General features: G+C 38.1%; 1 protein-coding gene across 3 annotated transcripts in view; it reads left to right on the top strand.

The window, feature by feature from the left end:
- GPRIN3 (GPRIN family member 3) overlaps nucleotides 1-19846 on the top strand; it is a 66888-nt gene that overhangs the window by 33745 nt on the left and 13297 nt on the right. The window contains exon 1 of one of the 3 annotated variants that reach the window (XM_078445909.2): nucleotides 15417-15933. The exons of the other annotated variants lie outside the window; for them this stretch is intronic. The gene's annotated coding sequence lies outside the window, so the exon portion shown is untranslated. Of the gene's footprint in view, nucleotides 1-15416; nucleotides 15934-19846 lie in introns of those variants that run through there. 3 annotated transcript variants of the gene reach the window in all.

Raw genomic sequence — 19846 nt, 5'->3', positions numbered from 1 at the left:
AAAGATGCATTTGATAAAATACTGTTGTTCAAAATATACAAAGAATTCTTAAAAACTCAACAATAAGGAAACAAACAACCAGATTAAAAAAAAAAAAAAAATTGGCCAAATAGCTGAACAGACACTTCACCAAAGATATACAGAGAGCAAAAAAGCTATGAGAAGATGCTCCCCATTGTATGTCATCAGGAAAATGCAAATTAAAACAAAAATGAGATACCACCATATACTAATTAGAATGGCTAAAATCTGAAACAATGACAACACTATATGCTGACAAGGATATGGAGCAATGAGACCTTATTCATTGTTGGTAATGCAAAATGGTACAGCCACTTTGAAAGACAATTTGGCATATTTTTACCATACAATCTAGCAGTTGCACTGCTTGGTATTTCCCCAAAGGAGTTGAAAATTTGTATCCACACGAAAACCTGCACATGGATGTTTATAGAAATTTTATTCATGATTACCAAAACTTGGAAGAAACCAAAACACCTTCCAACAGGTAGATGGATAAATAAACCCTGGTATATCTAGACAATAGAGTGTTATTCAGTGATAAGAAGAAATGAAATCGCATGAAAGTCAGATGAATTTTAAATGCATACTACTAAGTGAAAGAAGCCAATTTGAAGAGGACACCTACTGTGTGATTTTGACCATCTGACATTTTGGGAAAAACAAAATAATGGAAAAAGTAAAAAGATCAGTTGTTTTCTAGGAGTTGGTGGGGCAGAGGAGAGGTAAAGAGGGAGATGAAGAGATGGAGCACAGATCTTTAGGGCAGTGAAAATACCCTGTATTTTGATATTTGTATTATGATACCATAATGATGGATATATGTCTTTATACATTTGTCCAAACCCATAGAATGTACAACACCAAGAATGAACCCTTATGTAAACTATTGTCATTGAGTAATTTCGATGCGTCAACTTAGGTTCATCAGCTGTAACAAATGTACCACTCTGGTGGGTAATGTTAATAGTGGGGGAGGCTGTGGGGTACCTGGGTGGCTCAGTCAGTTAGGCATCCAACTTCAGCTCAGGTCATGATCTCCCTGTCTGTGAGTTCAGGCCCCACGTCAGGCTCTGTGCTGACAGATCAGAGCCTGGAGCCTGCTTGAGATTCTGTGTTTCCCTCTCTCTCTGCCCTTTCCTTGCTCACGCTCTGTCTCTCTCTGTCTTTGAAAAACAAATAAGCCTTAAAATTTTTTTTTTTTAAATAGTGGGGGAGGCTGTGCATGTGTGGGGCAGAGGTATATGGGAAATCTCCAAACCTTCCCCTCATTTTGCTGAGGGTTGAATTAGTCATATTTCTCAACTAAGTTTATGAGTACTGCTCTAAAAGGACCCTATATGTTTAGTTAATTAAATAATAATTAATTTCTCCTTATCCGTCTACTCACTTCTATCCCTCTTCTGATGGGCCACCATAGCTAGTGCAATACTAATTAATGAAGGGGATCTATAATTAAGAAAGATTGCATTAAAATATGAATTAGAATACAATTAGCAAAAGCTACAATAATAGAAATAAAATAAATACTCCAAAGGGTTCTAAAGATCAGAGTATAGACAATTCATAGAATAAATAAGAGTAAAAGTTGTATAAAATACAATTATACATGATCATACCTGGTGCATAGTAGGTGACCAGTAAATATTTGTGAAACAATGGTTGGTGTTTTCAAAATTCATTGACAGTATCAAAAAATATCCTCTATTATTTTCTGTGTGGCCAAGGGAAAAGATAGTTTTAAGCGTCAAAACAGGGCACACTTTATATCCTGTTCTACTAATTTAAGCAAGAATTTCCTGGAATCAATTCTGTTGAGGCAGGTATGGCTGCCAGAACTTTCCCTTGAAATTGTCTGCCTGGCCTAGGTTAACTGTAGACATTATTCATTATAGAACTGAGAGCTCTACACAAAACTGGCCCACTGTTAAGATCAGTTAGGCAGATCGGGGTTTTGTTTTTCTTTCTTCTTTATGAAATGTATCGGCAAATATTAACCAGTCTGATTAGGATCCCATATTGCATTAGAGTGACGATGTTACAGTTCGTCATTACTGGTGACGTGGACAAGGAGGCAAACAAAGGTCTATTTCATTAAGGAAGGAATAAATAACAACCAAGGAAGGGTTTGCACATGTTTTCTGCAGCTCTTTGCAGAGCTGGTAGGAAATGAGTAGAGAGGAAGGAGGGCTACATTTTGCTCCTCCTCCAAAAGTGGAGGCAATTATTACCATGTTAGCTGGGGCAGAAAACTGCCAGAGCAAATCTGCTCCAACTGTCACAGAATCTGTTCTGAAGAAGGAAGAGGAAAGTTGTCCCTTAGTCTCTTATCTCTCTTTTGCTTCCTTTTTTCTACTGATTCCAAGACACTCAAATACAACCAAAGGTCAAAGAATGTGCTAATTCCATCTAGCATTAAGTGGCTGCTGGCTGTAAGCAGGATGTTATTATTTTATTGATTATACTACCTTTAATAGTACAACGTAGACATCACTGGTAAAAATTTAAAATTAGATATCCAGCTTCTGTTCTAATTTCAAATCAGAGGGCCAACCCTATCTTGTATTCAAGCTCTCTTCTTAGACAAAGGCACTGTTTCACTCTTAGATGAGTTGCCCCTATAGCCCCAAGTATGAGTGCTCACCACACAGTGCACATGCGTGTACGGGCACCCATGCACACACATACGCACAGTTTGCCTGGTCTCTTACTGAAATGTGGCAGTCACCAGGACATGGTGCTTGCCAGAGAGCTACAGCTCCTATAGCCACATCTATAACTCCCATGCTGTCCATAACCTTCTGGAGATTTAAAGCTCAATGTGTAGTGATTGTTGGATTAATGTTAAAATTGAGATTATCCATTAACTTGAATTTAAGACTCGGGAACAAATTTACTAAATTTGTAGATGAAATAATCTGAGTAAAATTGCCATGTAATGGATTTACCAAATCTTTTTTAAACTGAGAAAAATAAATGACCTACCAAAAAGATGTGATTCCCTCCCTCTTTCTTGTTTTCAGCATTTCTAAAGCTCTACATGTTAGATTCTGTGCTAGGTACCAGAGGCCCAAGTTAACCACCTGGTTATCTTTTCTATGGATCTGAGTTAATCTCCCTGTTTTTCAGTCTGTTCCTCACTATGGGTACCAATTTGGTAGGTTTTAGTTAGCATTTTTAAATGTAATGGAATTGAACAGAAAATATCAAAAGATAAGTATTGTTTTTAGTAACATTTTATTTTAGTAGACTAAACAGTTGGATATGAATGGGTTGTGATATGAATGGATATGTCCTGAATTGTGATGTAATTTTTTATACACCGGAATGTGTCCGAAAAGCTTGAAATCCACTGGTATAGCTGATATATTTACAGGAAAAAAAAAAAAGTGATACACTAAATATTCCATTGAAGCAAAATTCCCACTAACCACACTTATTTTAAAATAATTACGAACATGCTATCAGAAAAGTACCAAACAAAATCAGACAAAATGGAAGTTTGAGTTGAATACCCCAAAAATAATTGCGAATGTGAAAAGAGAATTTCATTCTTATAAATCTTAAAATAGTAAGTGCTATCATTGTCATGACCACCATAACAGCTCATATCATGAACACCATATAGATAAGATGTCTGTGGTATGGTACAGTATGACCCATCTCAGTACCCAACACCAGCAATTGCCATTTTGTGACTTTACTGCCTTCTCTTTTCCACCCACTTCCTGCAATCTTCCATTAAAAACAACTTTTGTAACCTTCGCACCAACATTGAGGCCCAGGCTCCAGGTCGTTTTTTTCTCCATCATCCTCCCTAACCGGTTACAGTCCCACTCCCTTACCCTTTTTTATGGTGAATAAATTGACCACCTCCCTTTCTTCACTTTTTTAATACTCTTTAATGTTACTATCTGTTCTGTTTTGGTAATTTTAATATGATAATCAGTCAACAAATCTTGCTAAATACTTTTCCCCAAGTGAAAAATAAATATACTCAAGATGACTAAGAGAATGAATAAATGCTCAAGATTCACATGCTATTGATTAAATTTATCTGACAATTCTAAAATAATATTTCAAGCAAAAGGGACCTTTATTCCTTTAGTGCCTCAAATATTTGTTTAAAGTTTACTGCAGTGGAGCCCTACTGCTACCGAAACAATATTCCTTTCTTTCCAGAAGCATTTTTGAGCACCAATTATGTTTTAAACCACATAGCAAGAGACTGGATTCTTTTTAGAGCCTAATAATTGCCATGAGAATAACATGGGAATCTCTGTTGCACAATCTATAGTTTCTTCCGAGTAGGCTTGAAGAGATGTATTTTGCTCTGTATAGGAGAATATATCTCTCAATAATGGGTATCTTAACCTTAATCCAACCAAAATGTCATTCAGGCATAATCACTTCTTGTATCCTGCCTGCTCTAGTTAACAATTTCTGTAATAAATTTCACAGTTGAGGGATTAAGCCTTAGAAATGATTCATTATAAAAAGAGTGAATACAAACTACAGTGGCATTTTGGAGAAGGGAGGAGAAGATCCGGCAAATGAGGTTGTATTGGGGTGGGGTTGACATTTGAACACAGACATAGTTCCAGAAAGGTGCCCTGAAAAAGTTTAGTGGCCTACAGTATTGAGGGGATTTGCTCTTTAATAACTGTTTCACACATTCAGCATGCTAGCCTGATGAAAAAATTTATTATCACTCAGTTGAATTGTTAACTAAATTTGTAGAGGAAATCCAGCAGGACCGTTGCACCAGGGAGCATGAAAGCAGGAACCACCCACAGTGGTCATTTTGAAAAACATAATTTGTGCCAGAGTACTTTAAGCAGTATTTCATACTGTTTGAAAAATCAGAAGTTTTTCCCTCAAGGAACCAACGACTAACTTAGAAATGTTTAGAGATCCCCCTGGGTGGAAAAAAATCTTGCCATCCCACCTGTCGTGAATCTTGATAGCCATGTGTAACAAGTGTACCTCAAAATCGTATGTGTTGCTCTTCCTTCTCCTTCCAACTGATATTGTTAAATGTTGCTTCATAATCATTCAAGAGCTTTTATAAAATTTCACTTCTTTAAAATTTTCATAGCCAGTTGCTCAAGAGAGGTATAAATATTCAACAACAGGTTCTCTGGAAGAAAAACATCCATATTTGCAGAGTTTGCCTATTTCTGTGGTGTAAATATTCCCACCACTATGGCCAATTTCAGGCTACCTACATGATGTTCCTGATCACAGAGTAGGGAAGAGATGAACACAACCAGCCATGTGAGCCAGCTCCCACACACTCTGGCTATAAGCCTACAATTTCCATCATTCACTACTCATACACCTTAGTATTGGTTCCAGAACTTTTATATAAAAGAGAGTTGCAGGACCAACGTAATTAGAAATGGAGGCTGGATATTAAGTGCACTATTTTTATTGGATTATATGTTTATTGGGAGTGAGTTGGACACAGAGAGAGATGGCAGTGGCAGGAGTAGCTACAGCTCCTCATCCATGCCATTGCCCCACCCTCAGCACAGACACCCACTTGGTATCTAGTCCAGCTTTGTTTCCCATTCTTGTTCTTGAGTCATCTTGACAGCCTCCCCGCAACAAATCACTCTGATTTGAAATCTTGGAATCGTCCTTGATTTTTTCCCCCAGCCTTGCTCCCTACATTGGAGCACATTAGATGCTCCAGTACCACCTCAGCCATGGTTTTCATGTCCCTTTTTTCTTTATATTCTTTATACTGACAACATCGATGGATTCCTCCTTACCTGCTATGTAGCAGTAGCCTCATAACTGATCTACCTACCTGTGGATTCTTCCCTGCTAGTCAGTACAGATTAAAACCTGCTTCCTTTATAAACTTCCTAATTGTTTCGCTGGCTTGTTGAAAATCAGGTAGTAGCTTCCTACTGCCTACCAAAAAGCCCAAATTTGTTAACAACGCCATTAAGACTTTCCTTTCTCAGCCAGTCTACCATCTCAGCTTTTGGTTCCCAGTAGCCACTTTTATGTAACTACATACCAGAATCAGTAGTTTTACAAGTAGCATCCAAACTGATAAAGTCAAGCACATCCAAGTGTGTACTAGCTGATAAACATTTTCAGTGATACCCCTGTTTATGAGTACACTATGTTTAAACTTCCAGGACAACCCACCCTTCCCTGAGTGAATAGTATATTCTCCCTATATCTTCACCTTTCTCTGTGAGTTTCTCTGAATTCCTTCCCCCTGTACAGCTGAAATATTCCCAGTCATTCAAGGTCAAAGCTTGTAGCACTTATAGACATTAAAAAAGCAGAAAGAGAAGATAATACTTCTTAAAGCCAGAAGTAGAAAAGAAATGACTGTGGCATTTAAATGGCTTAAACCAGATGCCAGAGACTGACTGGGGCCCAGATAGGAAAGAATGTCAAGGACCAATGAGAAGCAATGAGAAGCAACTCCCAGAAAAGGCTTGTTAATGCTCTTGAATCAGAGCCATCATGTGCTTCTAGGTCAGGGTGATTGTTGACCTTCTAAAGCTGGTTAAGTACTCTAAATCAGCACCATATAGGACTACCTCAGCTGGGCAAGCTTAACCCCAGATTTCTTCCCACATACCTGGTGGAGTCTAATCATGTACTTGGGACTCATGCGCAGAGCTGATTTAGGCAAAGAACTGGTGTAATATCTGAAAACTGAGACAGAGCATTGAGATAAAACAAGATCTAGAAGTGCAGCTTCATAGAGAAACACCCTTCCCACTTTTTGCACTATAAATATGCTTAGCATGGGGAAACGCAGAGATTTAACATGAATTATAAAATGGGAAACCTTGGAGCTTTGGGGTTCAATTTGGTAGGAATCTTGTTTCCCCATTCTTAATCTTCCTCACATTTTTTTTGCTACATTTTACATTGTTAAAATAAGCCTACGTTTACAAGGTTTTAAAAATAAAAAAGAATAGGAGGGCACCTTTTGGGAAGAGCACTGGGTGTTGTATGGAAACCAACTTGACAATAAACTTCATATATTGAAAAAAAACTAAAAACCACTCAAAAGAGAACTTAAAAAAATAATAAAAATAAAAAATAAAAAACAATAAAGAATAAAATTTTTATAATCACCCATAATCCCACCATATATCGACCCTGTATATTTTAGTACATTTCCTTCTAATATTTTTTCTACATATATATTTCCTACATATTATATTAGATGTATATTTCTTGCAGCCTATAGCATCATAATTTGTTGAATCAATTGATAAAAAGTTAGAGAAAACAAGGAATTATAAAATGATACATATATTCTTAAGATTTTTCTTCCAACTGAAAACATTTGAATTTGCATGAGCCTTGTGATACAGGGCAGATGTTTTCTTTGAGAATGGAACCCCTGGTTGAAGTTTTGCATCCTCTTTCTTACATAAATTCATCACGGACCCTCAATATTTTCCTACTTCACTTTTGTTACACTGAAGTAAAGCATCCCTAATTAAGAATAAGAATGTTAAGTGTTTATAATTATTTTCCTCTTTGACAGCTGTCTCACACACTTCTTATTCAATAACTACATTTTTTTAGGGACCCACCTTCGTCAGGGCTTATCAAAGCATTCAACTTAGTTTCAAAGAAACAAAAATACGTTTGCACTCAAGTTTCATCTTTTTTTATGTAATATAGTTAAATTATGCAGTGACAAGAACAAAGACAACTGGCGTGAACAAGTTCAGAAGGAGCCACTGACTCTTGGTTTTCATACCACATAACAGGAGCAAACCAGGCAGGCTTACCAGCTGCCAAGGTTCCATGAGTCATGGGTTCCATCAGTAAATCTTACATTGGGAGTGGAAAGCTCATCAGCTAGGTGGAGGTTATGTAGAGAGCTTACAACCCTATGATGAAACCCACTGGTCATAAACCCTTACCAGTTATTTTGTTTGCTTTCTTAGGCTCAGTTCCCAGAAGTAGAATTATTGGTTCAAAAGGTATAGATATTTGTAGTTTTCTTCATCAATTTGTGCACCTATAACATGACCGAGAATGCCATTCTCACCCCACCCTTACAAATGTTGACCATTATTTTTAATCTCTGCCACATAAATAAGCAAATATGGTGTTTTATTAATTTATCTGAAGATGGTTTTATATAATATGGTGGTTCTCAACTCTGTGGACTTGTCAGCTTCACCTAGGAAACTTCTGAAAACTTTTCATATCTTATAATTATAGCTGCAAAGTATATAAAATGATTACAATATAAGTAATGAAAAGCAGCGCATCAATTTATGTTCATGCTTTACAATTTATTATAAAGTATTGGCAAATAAATCATATTAGGCTTATACCAACTAAAAAAAGGTGGGAGGGGGAAGAAGAGGAGAGAAAAAGGGAAGGAAGGAAGGTTGGTTCAACGAAAGTATAGTAAATAAACATCAGCTGAAATGTTATTGGAAATCAAACAACATTTTAATGTTTAGACTAGTACCAAATCATAGTAATCTGGGATTTTAGTGTTAGTGTATGTTCCTAGCCACTATTACCTTGATGAATTCATCACAAAGTTTTAAAATGTTTTAAATGTTCCAAAAAAGATAGTAAGAGCAGAGAGAAGAATTTCCTAGGTTGGAAAGACATATCTGAAACAATTTTGTTTAATGCTTGGTATTTTTCTATAAATTTATTTACATATTACAAGTTCTCCTAAGTATTTTAAGCAAAAAGAGACATTGTAATAAGTTAGTTACAAGCCGCTGGATAAGATGAACCCCTTCTAGGGATGGAATTAGAAGTTGCCCATCTCCATACATAGCAGATGTCTTTGGAGGAATAGAATTTGTTGTCTAAATTAGCCAATAGGAAAAAAGAACAAAAGACATATACATGTGTGTGTGTGTGTGTGTGTGTGTGTGTGTGTGTGCGCGCGTGTGTGTGTCCCTTTCTGTTAGGACCACATCTTAAATGAAAATTGAGGCATGTATGGAATATTTATGGTGGAAATATAACTCAGTATCTTTAAAATACACTCCTCCCCAAAACATCCAGAATATATGGTTACCTTGGCTATATATGTATGTCCTCAAGGAAAAATCGATCTTCAAATGCCAGTAAAAACTAAATGAAAATCATAGAAACTATGGCATATGATGAAAGTAGGCTAAAATGCAAAAGGCAACATTCATTCATTCAACACATGTTTGCTGTGAGCTTTTTATAGGCCATTCATTTCACTAGGCACTTGGGGTATACAAATGAGTAAAAGCAGATAAAAGCTGCCCTCTTAGAGCCTGCATTCCAGCAGGGGAAGATAATCAATATCTAATACTCATAATAAGTGGGTAAATGTTGCAGTATTTTAATCACTAAAAGGTGATCACCTTTTAATCACTAAAAGGTGATTAGTGCTATGGAAAAACAAGTAAGCATAATAGAACATTTGAAGTGACAGAGAGTAGAAGTCAGAAGACTTGCAATGTAACAGTAGCCTCGTCTAGAGGGACCTCACTCCTGCACAAAGACCTCAGGAAGCCCTGTGTGATCACCTTCTCTAACCTCCCCTCCTACTCAGCTCCAGCTGTGAAGCTGAACTCTTCACTCTTCCCCACAAGCTCCTGCCTTTGCCCGGGCTGTGCCCTCTGCCTGGAGAATCAAGAATGAGGCAAAATGTTCCAAGTGCCCTGAGGTCAGTAAAACAAAAAACAAGCTGCTGCAGGAGACGAGAGACTGCACAGTGGCTTTTGGTTAATGTTATCAGGGACGGTCTTAGGGAGGAATTACCTTTCAAAAATGCTTTTCAGATGTACTCACTAGCTGTCTGTTATCTGCATACATAATGAGTTCATCTGTACCTCCCATTCTCGTGCTCTGAGAGGCAGTAGAATTTGGGAATCAGACTCACTTGGTTTTGAATTCTAGCTCTTCCACTTATTGAACATGAACCTTGGGCATCCTGCATTTTTCTGAGCGTCAGTTTTCTCATCTGTAAAAATGAAGATAAACCTTCTTTGAGGCTTGTTGTAAGAAAAGTGACATACAGGTGTAGCAAATGATAATGAAGACAGGACACCAGTCTTGACAGGGAAACGAATGAGATAATGAAGCACATTTTTTAAACTGTGCTAAGGAGAGTGTATCTTATTTTACTGGTAATGGAGAACCATTAAATTGTTTGGCACAGAGAGGTGTCATACCTATATGTTTGTTTTAGGAAGATAACATTAGCGGCAAGTGGAGGGTAAGTTTTTGGAATCAATGAATCAAGAGCAGGTACGGTAGTGTGATAATGCACTGCTGTGAAATACGATTAATTCAGGAAAGCCTGAAGAGGTGGCTTTGATAATTGGCAATTAAAATATGTATTCTAAATTTCATATCTTTACATTTAGCTAATTCTCATCATATAGACAAAATTAATTAATTAATCATTTTCATCGATGTTTGACCCAATTTCATAGATTTGGCTTTGGCCATCCTTGGATTTATTGTTGGAGGGATGTATATAATATGAGGACCAGCTGATAGAGCTACCAGGAATAGGAAAGGGGAGGGGGGAAGAAATCAGCTGATAAACAGGAGTCAGAGAGTCTGGGAAAAGAAACTTAAGTAAACTTTTTTTTTAGTGGCCCAACAGACATCACTTTAGAAAGCATTTTTCAGCTGCTGACTTTGAAAAATGATTACATTGCCTAGCTTGGAGCTTGTAGATAACCAACATGGATAAGGAAATTATGGTTTCCTTTATCTAATTTCATGGCCAGGCTAACCTCTTACATAGCAAAGAGCAGATAGAAAGAGTGTAGAAGGATAAATCAGCATAAAGCCATCATCACTGATAGAAAAGCTTCAGCACATGTGAATGTTCAGTTTTGCCTAGTTGAGGAGCACCAGCTTTTAATTTCTTGATTACTTGTGAATAGATAATACATTTACAGAGTTTAAAATTCAAAAAGTACAAAAAGGCTATAGAGTGAAAAGTCTTCCATCCATCCAATCCCCCAAACACCCAGTTCCCCTCCTCTGATAGTAATTTCTTATTTATTGTTGCAGAGATAGTGTATATATATACAACCAAAAGGCTTTTCCCCTCTTAATACAAATGCATATTAAACATACTGCTTTGCATCTTAAGACTTTATACATTATTGCTGACTTTTTGTTGTTTAATTGTTGTTTTACTTAATATATTTTGGAGATTGTTACATATCAATACATAAAGATTTTCTCCTTATTAAATATGGGTGCTTAGTACACCATTATATGAAAGTACCATAAGTTTTATAACTGACCCTCTCCCTTCTAGTGGACATTTAGATTGTTTCTAATCTTTTATTTCATGCTGTGAATAACCTTGCACATGTATCAATGAGTACATTTATTTATTTTACTCATAAGGTTAGTGCCTAACATGGAATTGCTGAGTCAAGGTGTATGTGACCTTATATTTTTGACAAGTATTGGCAAAGTGTTCTCTATAGACGTACCAATTTGCATTTTCACAGGCAGAATATGAAGAGCACTATCTCTAACAGGAGAACAGAAAACTATATCATTAATTCCTACCTAGCTGGAGTAAGTCCAAAGTCTCTTCCATCAATTCACAGGTATTCATTCTAAAGATGTTCCCTACTATCAAAGGTGAATATGCTCATCTCCTAGATCAGTGGTTCTCACCTGGCAACAGTTTTGCCTCCCAGGAGCCATTGGCAATGTCTGGAGACATGTTTGTCACAAATGGAGGGTGATGATGTTGCTGACATCTTGTGGGTAGAGGCCAGAGATGCTGTGAAACATCTTACAGTGCACAAAACAGTCCACCCCCCTTTCCCTCCCCCACAAAGTTACCTGCTCTAAAAAAGTCAGTGGTGCCAAGGTAAGAAACTGATCTACTTCTTGTTGATCACATTAAATACATCTTATAAACCTTAGGATTCTTCACTCTCTCTAACCTAAGGTCTATGACAAATAAAATGATGTGCTTCCATCATGCATTTGTTTTTTATTTTTGGTTTCTGTTACATCTATTGTATTGAAATTAATGATTTTCAGGAACCTTAAACTCCTCAAAACCATGACTATATTTTATTTATATTTGTATCCTGAATATCTGTCACAAAGAAGGCACTCAGCTTATTAAATGAGTGAATGAATTTAACAGTACTTCCTAATTATCTCAGTCTGACTTAAGAGATTATTATCTTTTCAATCAAAGACCATTCTTTTTTACTCTTACTTGCTTCACCTTTCTCTTAATTTCTAAATGTCCATTTTTTTTCTTTAGACTTAACAGGTGATATTTTCTAGCCTACAAAAAAAAAAAAAAAACTACCAGGAAATGTCAATTGAATAAAAAATATTGGCCTTTCCCCTGATTTGAAGCACTGTATAGTTTATTATATATAGTTTAATTATTAAATATATTTAATTATATTAGTTTAGTTATTAAATATATTTAATATATATTTATATATTATATTATATATATATATTAAATATATATATTAAATATATATATTTAATATATATATTAAATATAGTTTATTACCACAGCATTAGTCACTTAATTATATAGTATCTTGCTCATTTTTAACTTCTGACTGAATTGTCCTTATCTCCTCAAATGTATTAAAATCTCCTTAGGCCAAAATTAAAATTTTAAGTACCTCATGATACCTGAAACAGTGTTTTACAGACTGTAAAGCAGGAGAGTGACCCATTGTTTATTTCTTTTTTGTTTTTTATGTGTTTGGTTTTTTTTTATTTTTGAGAAAGTGTGTGCCTGCGCCTGCGCTTACCAGCAGGGGGCGGGGCAGAGAGAGAGGGAAACCCAGAATCCCAAGCAGGCTCCAGGTTCTGAGCTGTCAGCACAGAGGCCCATGCAGGGCTGAACCTAGGAAGCTAGAGATCATGACCTGAGCAGATGTCCGGGGGTCGTTTAAGCGACTGAGCCACCCAGGCGCCCCCAAAGAATGTGTATGATTCCTTCAGCAGAAAGGCAGCACTGTGCACAAGGTCCAGATGCCAGGCCCTGAGGAATCTATCTACTTCCTAATTTGCCTTCTCCGGGGTTTCCCTGCTCTCTAGGAGCAGAACAGCCCCAACTGACCGGCTCCACGTACGGCTTTTTTCCTGTTTCCTTCACCACAGGTACTGCCACCAGGCACGTTCCCATCGTTCAAAATGATTAAAGAAGCAAGTGTGCAAGGAGAGGTTCCTGGCCCGTGTCTGACGTGAGCTAAAAGCAGAAATCGCTAAAAGCTTTCCGCCTGCAGCTGGGCAGCCAGGGTCTCCGTTTAGGCCCCCACTCGCCTTTGCCGGAGGGAAAGCAGGTGGAGCGGAGGCCTGGTTTTAATGAGCTTGACTTGGCGTGTGAGGGGAAGTGCGGCAGCCAGGGGAAAAGGCGGCCGGCTATCAGCAAGGTCAGGGAGGAACCGAGCAAGGACAAGAATACTTGTTTGTAAGGCTGAGTGGCGCTAAATATATCCTGAGAAAATTGGGATGCGGGCAGCTTAGATCATATCTCACCCAGGATTTTAAAATGCAAATACAGAGCTCTTATTTTATGGCTAATAGGGTGTTGTTTAACCATTAGTTAGCCCAGAGATCCTGTTGCACTCTCTTTGCAATTAAAATACGCTCGCAATTGAAATCCTTCAGAGCCGAGTTGCGAAAGAAGAGGAAAACATTCAGATTCAAATATCCATCAGGCAAACAGAGTAAATGAGAAGAGCCAGCTTGATTAGACAAGGGAGGAAGTAACAAAACAATTATTTTATTCATGTTTCCCCAGAAGAGTTCAAATTAAAAAAAAAAACAAAACTTATTTTAAGCATTTTTAAATAGAAACATTGATATTTAGCTATGAGTTATCTCCACAGGTAGGAAAATAGTGCTTTTGAGGGGTTAATTTTTCAAGGTCATTAAAACCTGAGTCTTGATTTTGCTGAGAAAGAACCCAAAAGTTCATGTGTCACCCATGACCTAAAAAGAATAGACCTCATTTTTGTGCTAATTTGTGAATTAGCTAAAAGTTTCCTCTTCAAATAATAGTCTTTAGATGGGTTGGGGAGAATATAAAAAGTAAACATTTCTGCTGGACCACTTAAGACAGAGTCATTATGAAATATATCGCATAATGCATGCCTCCTCGGGTAAATGACGCCAAAATAATAATTTTTTAAAATAGTAATAATTCATGATTATCTGTTATCTTCCCAAAACTATGCTAAGTATTTAGCTCATTTCCTTTAAATGCTATAACAACAATGTGAGGCAGGTAAATTTAATTTTGTGGTGGTGCTGCAAGGGTTGGTTTGTTTGTTGTTTTTATCTCAATACCGGGATTCGTTGTCTAGCACTTCAAAGAACGAAGAGGTGGACACAAAATAAATGAGCAGCAGGCAAAAGTTTGTCAGAGTATAAGATCAAAATGTAAGAATAGTGTGAAAGCTCTCTTTATAGAGAGGGGACATTAGAAAGTGAATGCCCACGACAATAGGCAAAGGACTTTGTTCTGTAAAATTCTGATCACCCCCACCTTCCTTTCCCCCTTGCTCCTTCTCAGGTCCTACCCTTATTGGCTGGATCACTCTGGGAGCTGGGTTGTCCATTCTTCATTGGCGCGATGCCATTGTATGAGGGGTGGTCTATGGCCATACTGAAGTTGTTTTTATTGTCTACTAATTTTTAGTTAGGTCTTTTGTCAAATTACTGAGGGGAACCTGAGGGGGAGTAGGTGGTGTCTGCTATGGTCTTAAGAGGAACCTTACTCCAAGGGGGTTTGCTGTGGTCAGAACCTCCTGGCATTGTTCCCAAATACCTGTTTTGCCCCACCCCGGGACCTCAGGTCTTAACCTTTCCCTCTTTGCCTACTGAATCCTATCTTTTCCTATCATAAAATTTTTTTCTTAGATAAAAGGATATTAATGGATGGTCTGGGAATGGTTTCCAGGCAGGAACCCCCTAAAGTTACCTACAAACACACGTGTGGGCAAGTTTGTGTTTCTAGAGAGAAGGTCCCTAGTTTTCATCAGCTTCCCAGAAAAGTCTGTGGCCCTTAAAATGTCCAAATGGGATTAATCATTATGAAGAACAGGAATTTTTGTGTAGTCTAGTTTACCTCTGTTCATCCGAATCAGTGAGAGGGGTTTAAGGCTATGTGGGTGTTTTTGTTGGTTTTTTGGTTTTTTTTTTTGAGTTTTCCATTGTTTCCTATATTGTCTGATGAGGCTTCCTCCACAGGTCATTGAGCTTGCCTCCATGAAAAGTGCCCTATTTCAACCCTGTGTAAAACTGGTTAACAACATGGATTCTGTACTCAGAGGGTCTGGATTCAAATTGGGTCTTTAACCTTGATTGCTTGTGTGGTCTTGCCGCAGCTTCCAGATCTGCAAAGTGGAACTCATAGTAGGTTCATCCTTATGGAGTTATTCTGAGGATTAACTAAGTTCACCTGCAGAACTGTGTCTGGAATACAGAAAGTAAAAACGTAAGCGCTCGCTGAGCCGTGTGATTTCTATCTGTGGTGAATTTAGAAGCCGCCTGTTCACATTTTGTGTTTGACAAAAGATGGGGATCTGCTTGGGGTTTCATGCGTCTTAAAGCCCTTTTTTACTTCTTAAGAGATTTTTATCTGGCCCTACTTACAGTGGAATTCAATGAGATAATAAACCATGCATTTGTTTTTCTAGAATAGCGTGGAACAAATGACTTGAATGGGGAGAAGGATGCGGCTTGTTTCTCCTGTGCCTTTATTAAAGTAACCATTAGGGTTAAAAGTCTACCGGGCACTGTCAATGGCACTGAGCAAAACAGACTTCTTGTCTCTTCAGCCATTCTGATTTGCTTTAGATGCAGTTCGAAGGGAAGAACCAATTTTTCAGCAAGTATCTTTGAAGTGCATTTGAGGCAGCTGTTACTGCGAAGGTATGAATTTTTAAAGAAAGAACGAACTGCTTTTCCTAGCTTGTGGGTGTTTCTTGGGATTGAATCACCTCTCCTTAAAACTGTGCACTGGCACAATCTGCTGGGCTCAGAATGCAAATATCTAGGCAAAGTTTCTTGATTAAAGGGAGCAAAATAAAATCAGGTTGAATAGGATGCCAGATGACATTTTTTTTCTTTATCCTTTTCTTAAGGATTAATAGTCTCTTACCTCTTGCCTCACTGTTCTTCAAGGGTCTTTGCATCATCCATCTGAAGGCTAAAAACTGCTGTCAGATATCTGCAGACAGAGGTATCACCGAGGTCCCTGTAACACTTACCTAGAATGTCACTAAAAGAGATGCGATGACATCCTGAAGTCCTTGTTCTAGCAATGCGGCAGTTCTGAAGTAGGCAAAGGTAATTGCTGTGCACAAGATTATCGCCATGACCTGCAATGTACTAGCATCCTGCCGGTCCAGGACTGCCAAGCCTCTCTCTGTTCTTTCTGTCTAATGCTCTTCCCACCAGAGCAGCTCTGTAGCAAATCACAAAGGGCTGAGGTTCCCTGCTGCTTGTCTTATTAAGCGTGGGTGTCTGTTATGAAAATAGGCAGCGTGGCATAGTAGTGGAACCCACTATTTTCAGGATGAATGGTGGCAGTGTCAGCCTTCGGCAAGGCAGGCTTTTCATAAAGTGACCAGTTATGAATGTCATGGTAGTCTGTGTTAATGCCATGCAGGCTGCCCCTGGGTTGCAGATCACTTGCAAAAAGAAGTCTCTCTCTCTCTCCTCTAGATAGATAGGTAGGTAGATAGGTAGATAGATAGATAGATAGATAGAGATAGAGATATATATTTCTCTTGCTTTACATTTTCTTTCCAGGGTTACAGATAATAAGGAAGCTCACAGAAAGAGCCCAGGCATTTGCACCCATAAAAATTCAATTCAATAGGAATTATAGGTATTCAGCCGTGAGTAGGTTACTTAACCTCTGGACCTCAGTTTCCTTCCCTGTAAAAGGTGGATAATATTTACCTTGCAGGCTTGCTGCATTGCTGCAATAAGGCCTTAAATCCTTGCTCATGTTTTTAAGGGCAGAAGGACCAAAGACACCTGCTATTAAGAATCTAGTTCCTATCAAACTGAAAGACAAAATCAGAGATACCATTAGCTCCTTTGCAATTTATGGCCAATTCAGAAAGAATTCATATTGCTGCAGAGAGTATTATAAGAAAATCCATATTCACCAGTGCATATGACAAAGACTCTCTCTTTGACCAACCTTAGTCAGACTCCTCTGAGCCCTCTTATTGACTAGGCCTCGGTCTTGGGCTTCCATGCCTGTTCTTGTAGTCTCCAGTTTTAGCAAGAATCCTGCTAAGCCAGTTTAGAGAGAATCCTCCCACCCTTAATATCTGATATCCTCAATAACAGATTAAATTTCCCACTCTCCCACCATCCCCTAGTTGGTGTCTGATCACTTGGCCTGCATTCAACAAGAGTCCCTGTACCTTTGATTTCTCCTCTTAGTAATGTTTGATCCACTGACACCCCCCCTTAACTGCTCTTTAGTTAAAAATCCCCACTTATTACTGCAATTGTATTTGGAGTTGAACTTGATCGTTCTCTCTTTATGCAGTAGTCTTGACACGTATCCCAATAGTCCTAAGTAAAGTCTTCCTTACCATTTTCACAAGTGTCAGAATAGTTTTTTTCTTTAACACAGATCAAAGCCTAAATATCAAGGTTTTCAAAAGAAGCTAGTACTCATAAGATGTTTAATATATGCCAAGATGTTGTTTGTTCTAAATGTTAAATCTATTCCTCACAATATCCCACTGAGGCAGTACCATGATTATTATCCTCAATTTATAGATGAAATGGGTTCCTTGAGCGGTTAAGTTAACTTGCCCAAGCACACAGAGTTAGAGTTAGCTAGTGGAACTGATACTATAATCCAGGAATTCTGCCCCAGGGTCCATGTTCTTAAAGACAATGCTGAACTGCTCTCAGAGGACTAAAAATTAGGTTGGGAAGTCTACTCTGTCAGTATTCTTAGACCAAAGTTCTCAAATTTGACTGCGCACACAAGCCCAGGTAAGTAATAACAAACCAGGAAAGCAAGGTAGTGGGGAATGGGCCATGTGGAAAGTCCATGCTCAACAACGTAGCCAGCCCTCATCATCACTACCTGGTGGTTGCTGCCTAGAAATGCATACCTTCTGAGTTTTTAAAAATTAACAAAAAGAGGGAAATCTGGCTTTTTATGAAAGATCTCTTCAATTCATAAAACAAAAAAAGAAAGGAAAAGGAAGGGGGAAGGAGGAAAGAGAGGAGGGGGAAGAAAGGGAGAGAAGAGAAGGGGAAACCGTGCAGTTCTCTCTCTCTCTCTCTCTCACACGCACACACACACACACACACACACACACACACACCTGCAGGGATTCATTCAGTCTGTGGATTACCTGTTAGCAATTTCATTTGTAGAGGTTATTAAATCTTATCATAATGGACTCAGCTTGATTTTAAAGATATACACTCCCCACTCTAAACCACCAAGTAATTACACTTTTAAAATACCCTATCTGTCTAACCTATTGGAGACTATAGATTTCTGCTTCTAGTTGGAGAGGGGAGGGGAAAATATTCCTGGACACATGGAGATGTTGTAACAATTACTTTAGCAGATATGATTGAGAAAAGTCTTGATTTCCTATCTATCCATGAATCAAGAGTTTCAGATCACAAGTATGAGCCAAGAATCTGTTTTTTCTTCTTGATTCTTTTTTTTAAAGTGTATTTATTTTGAGAGAGAGGGGAAAAAAACACAAATAAGAGGGAGAGAGAATCCCAAGCAGACTCCACACTGTCAGCACAGAGTCCTACTAGGGGCTTAGTCTGAGGAACCTGGAGACCATGACCTGAGGCAAAATCAAGAATCGGACTCAACCTGCTGAGCCTCCCAGGGGCCCCTTTCTTCTTGATTCTTGAATTGATGGATTTTGCCTCTATTGACAAAGTAAACAAAAGGAAACACCTTTTAAAGTTAAACTAGTATAATCAACTAGGTATCTGTGGAAAATGGAAGTAAACACAGCGAATTCTGAGAGCTTTATGAAATGTTGTCTTTTTCTAAGTCTTTCAGCTTCAGTTGCTGAACTTTGAGCTGCTTATATTTCACAGTCCTCTTTGCAAACCAGGTTTCTTGGCTCCAGCTATATAACACAGGAGATGTTCTATACTCCTGGCTTTATGAAACCTTCCCGCTTTTGTAGCAGGTGTCCAATGTACTTGTTTTTAATTGCCTAACACTGAATTCAGATAAAGTTTCATAAATAAGATACAACCTTTTTTTTTTTACTTTTAAAAATAGCACTCTTTTAAATTGTGTGTTTTGATTAATATTCCATGTCATGGGTTAACATTTCCTATTATTTTGAAGTTTGGCAAGGCTTTAATAATAGCCATTTGGGAGGGAAGTTGGGATCAATTAACACCTTTTTATGCACAAGACTTTGCACTGTCTCCTGTGGAGTGAACAGAAAAGAATCAATAAGCTTGTCCCCTTCCCTCCTGGAACTTGAAGTACTTTTGGAGAAATAAGACATTTACACGAGTAACAAAGGTACAAAAACAGCACATTAGAAGGACCCAGATGACCACAGCTGTACGATTTTTAAAAGAGAGAAAGACTTTATGACTTGAAAGCTTTAGAGGCCTTCAGAAAGGAAATGAGATTTAAGTGGAGCCTTGAAGAATGGGTAGGCTTTTTGAGGATGAGGAGGGCAGAGAGTGGGAGGAAAGGCATAATATAGGCGGATGAGGAAGGGGCAGAGGGGAAGACAGGCTTGGTGCCCAGTAAGTGACTGCGACAGAAAACTCCAATAAGGAAGAAATGGAATATACACCTGGA

Source organism: Panthera onca, chromosome B1, assembly GCF_046562875.1.
Source record: "Panthera onca isolate mPanOnc1 chromosome B1, mPanOnc1 haplotype 2, whole genome shotgun sequence".
Taxonomy (NCBI): Eukaryota; Metazoa; Chordata; class Mammalia; order Carnivora; family Felidae; genus Panthera; species Panthera onca.
This window is presented reverse-complemented; position numbering and strand designations above follow the sequence as displayed.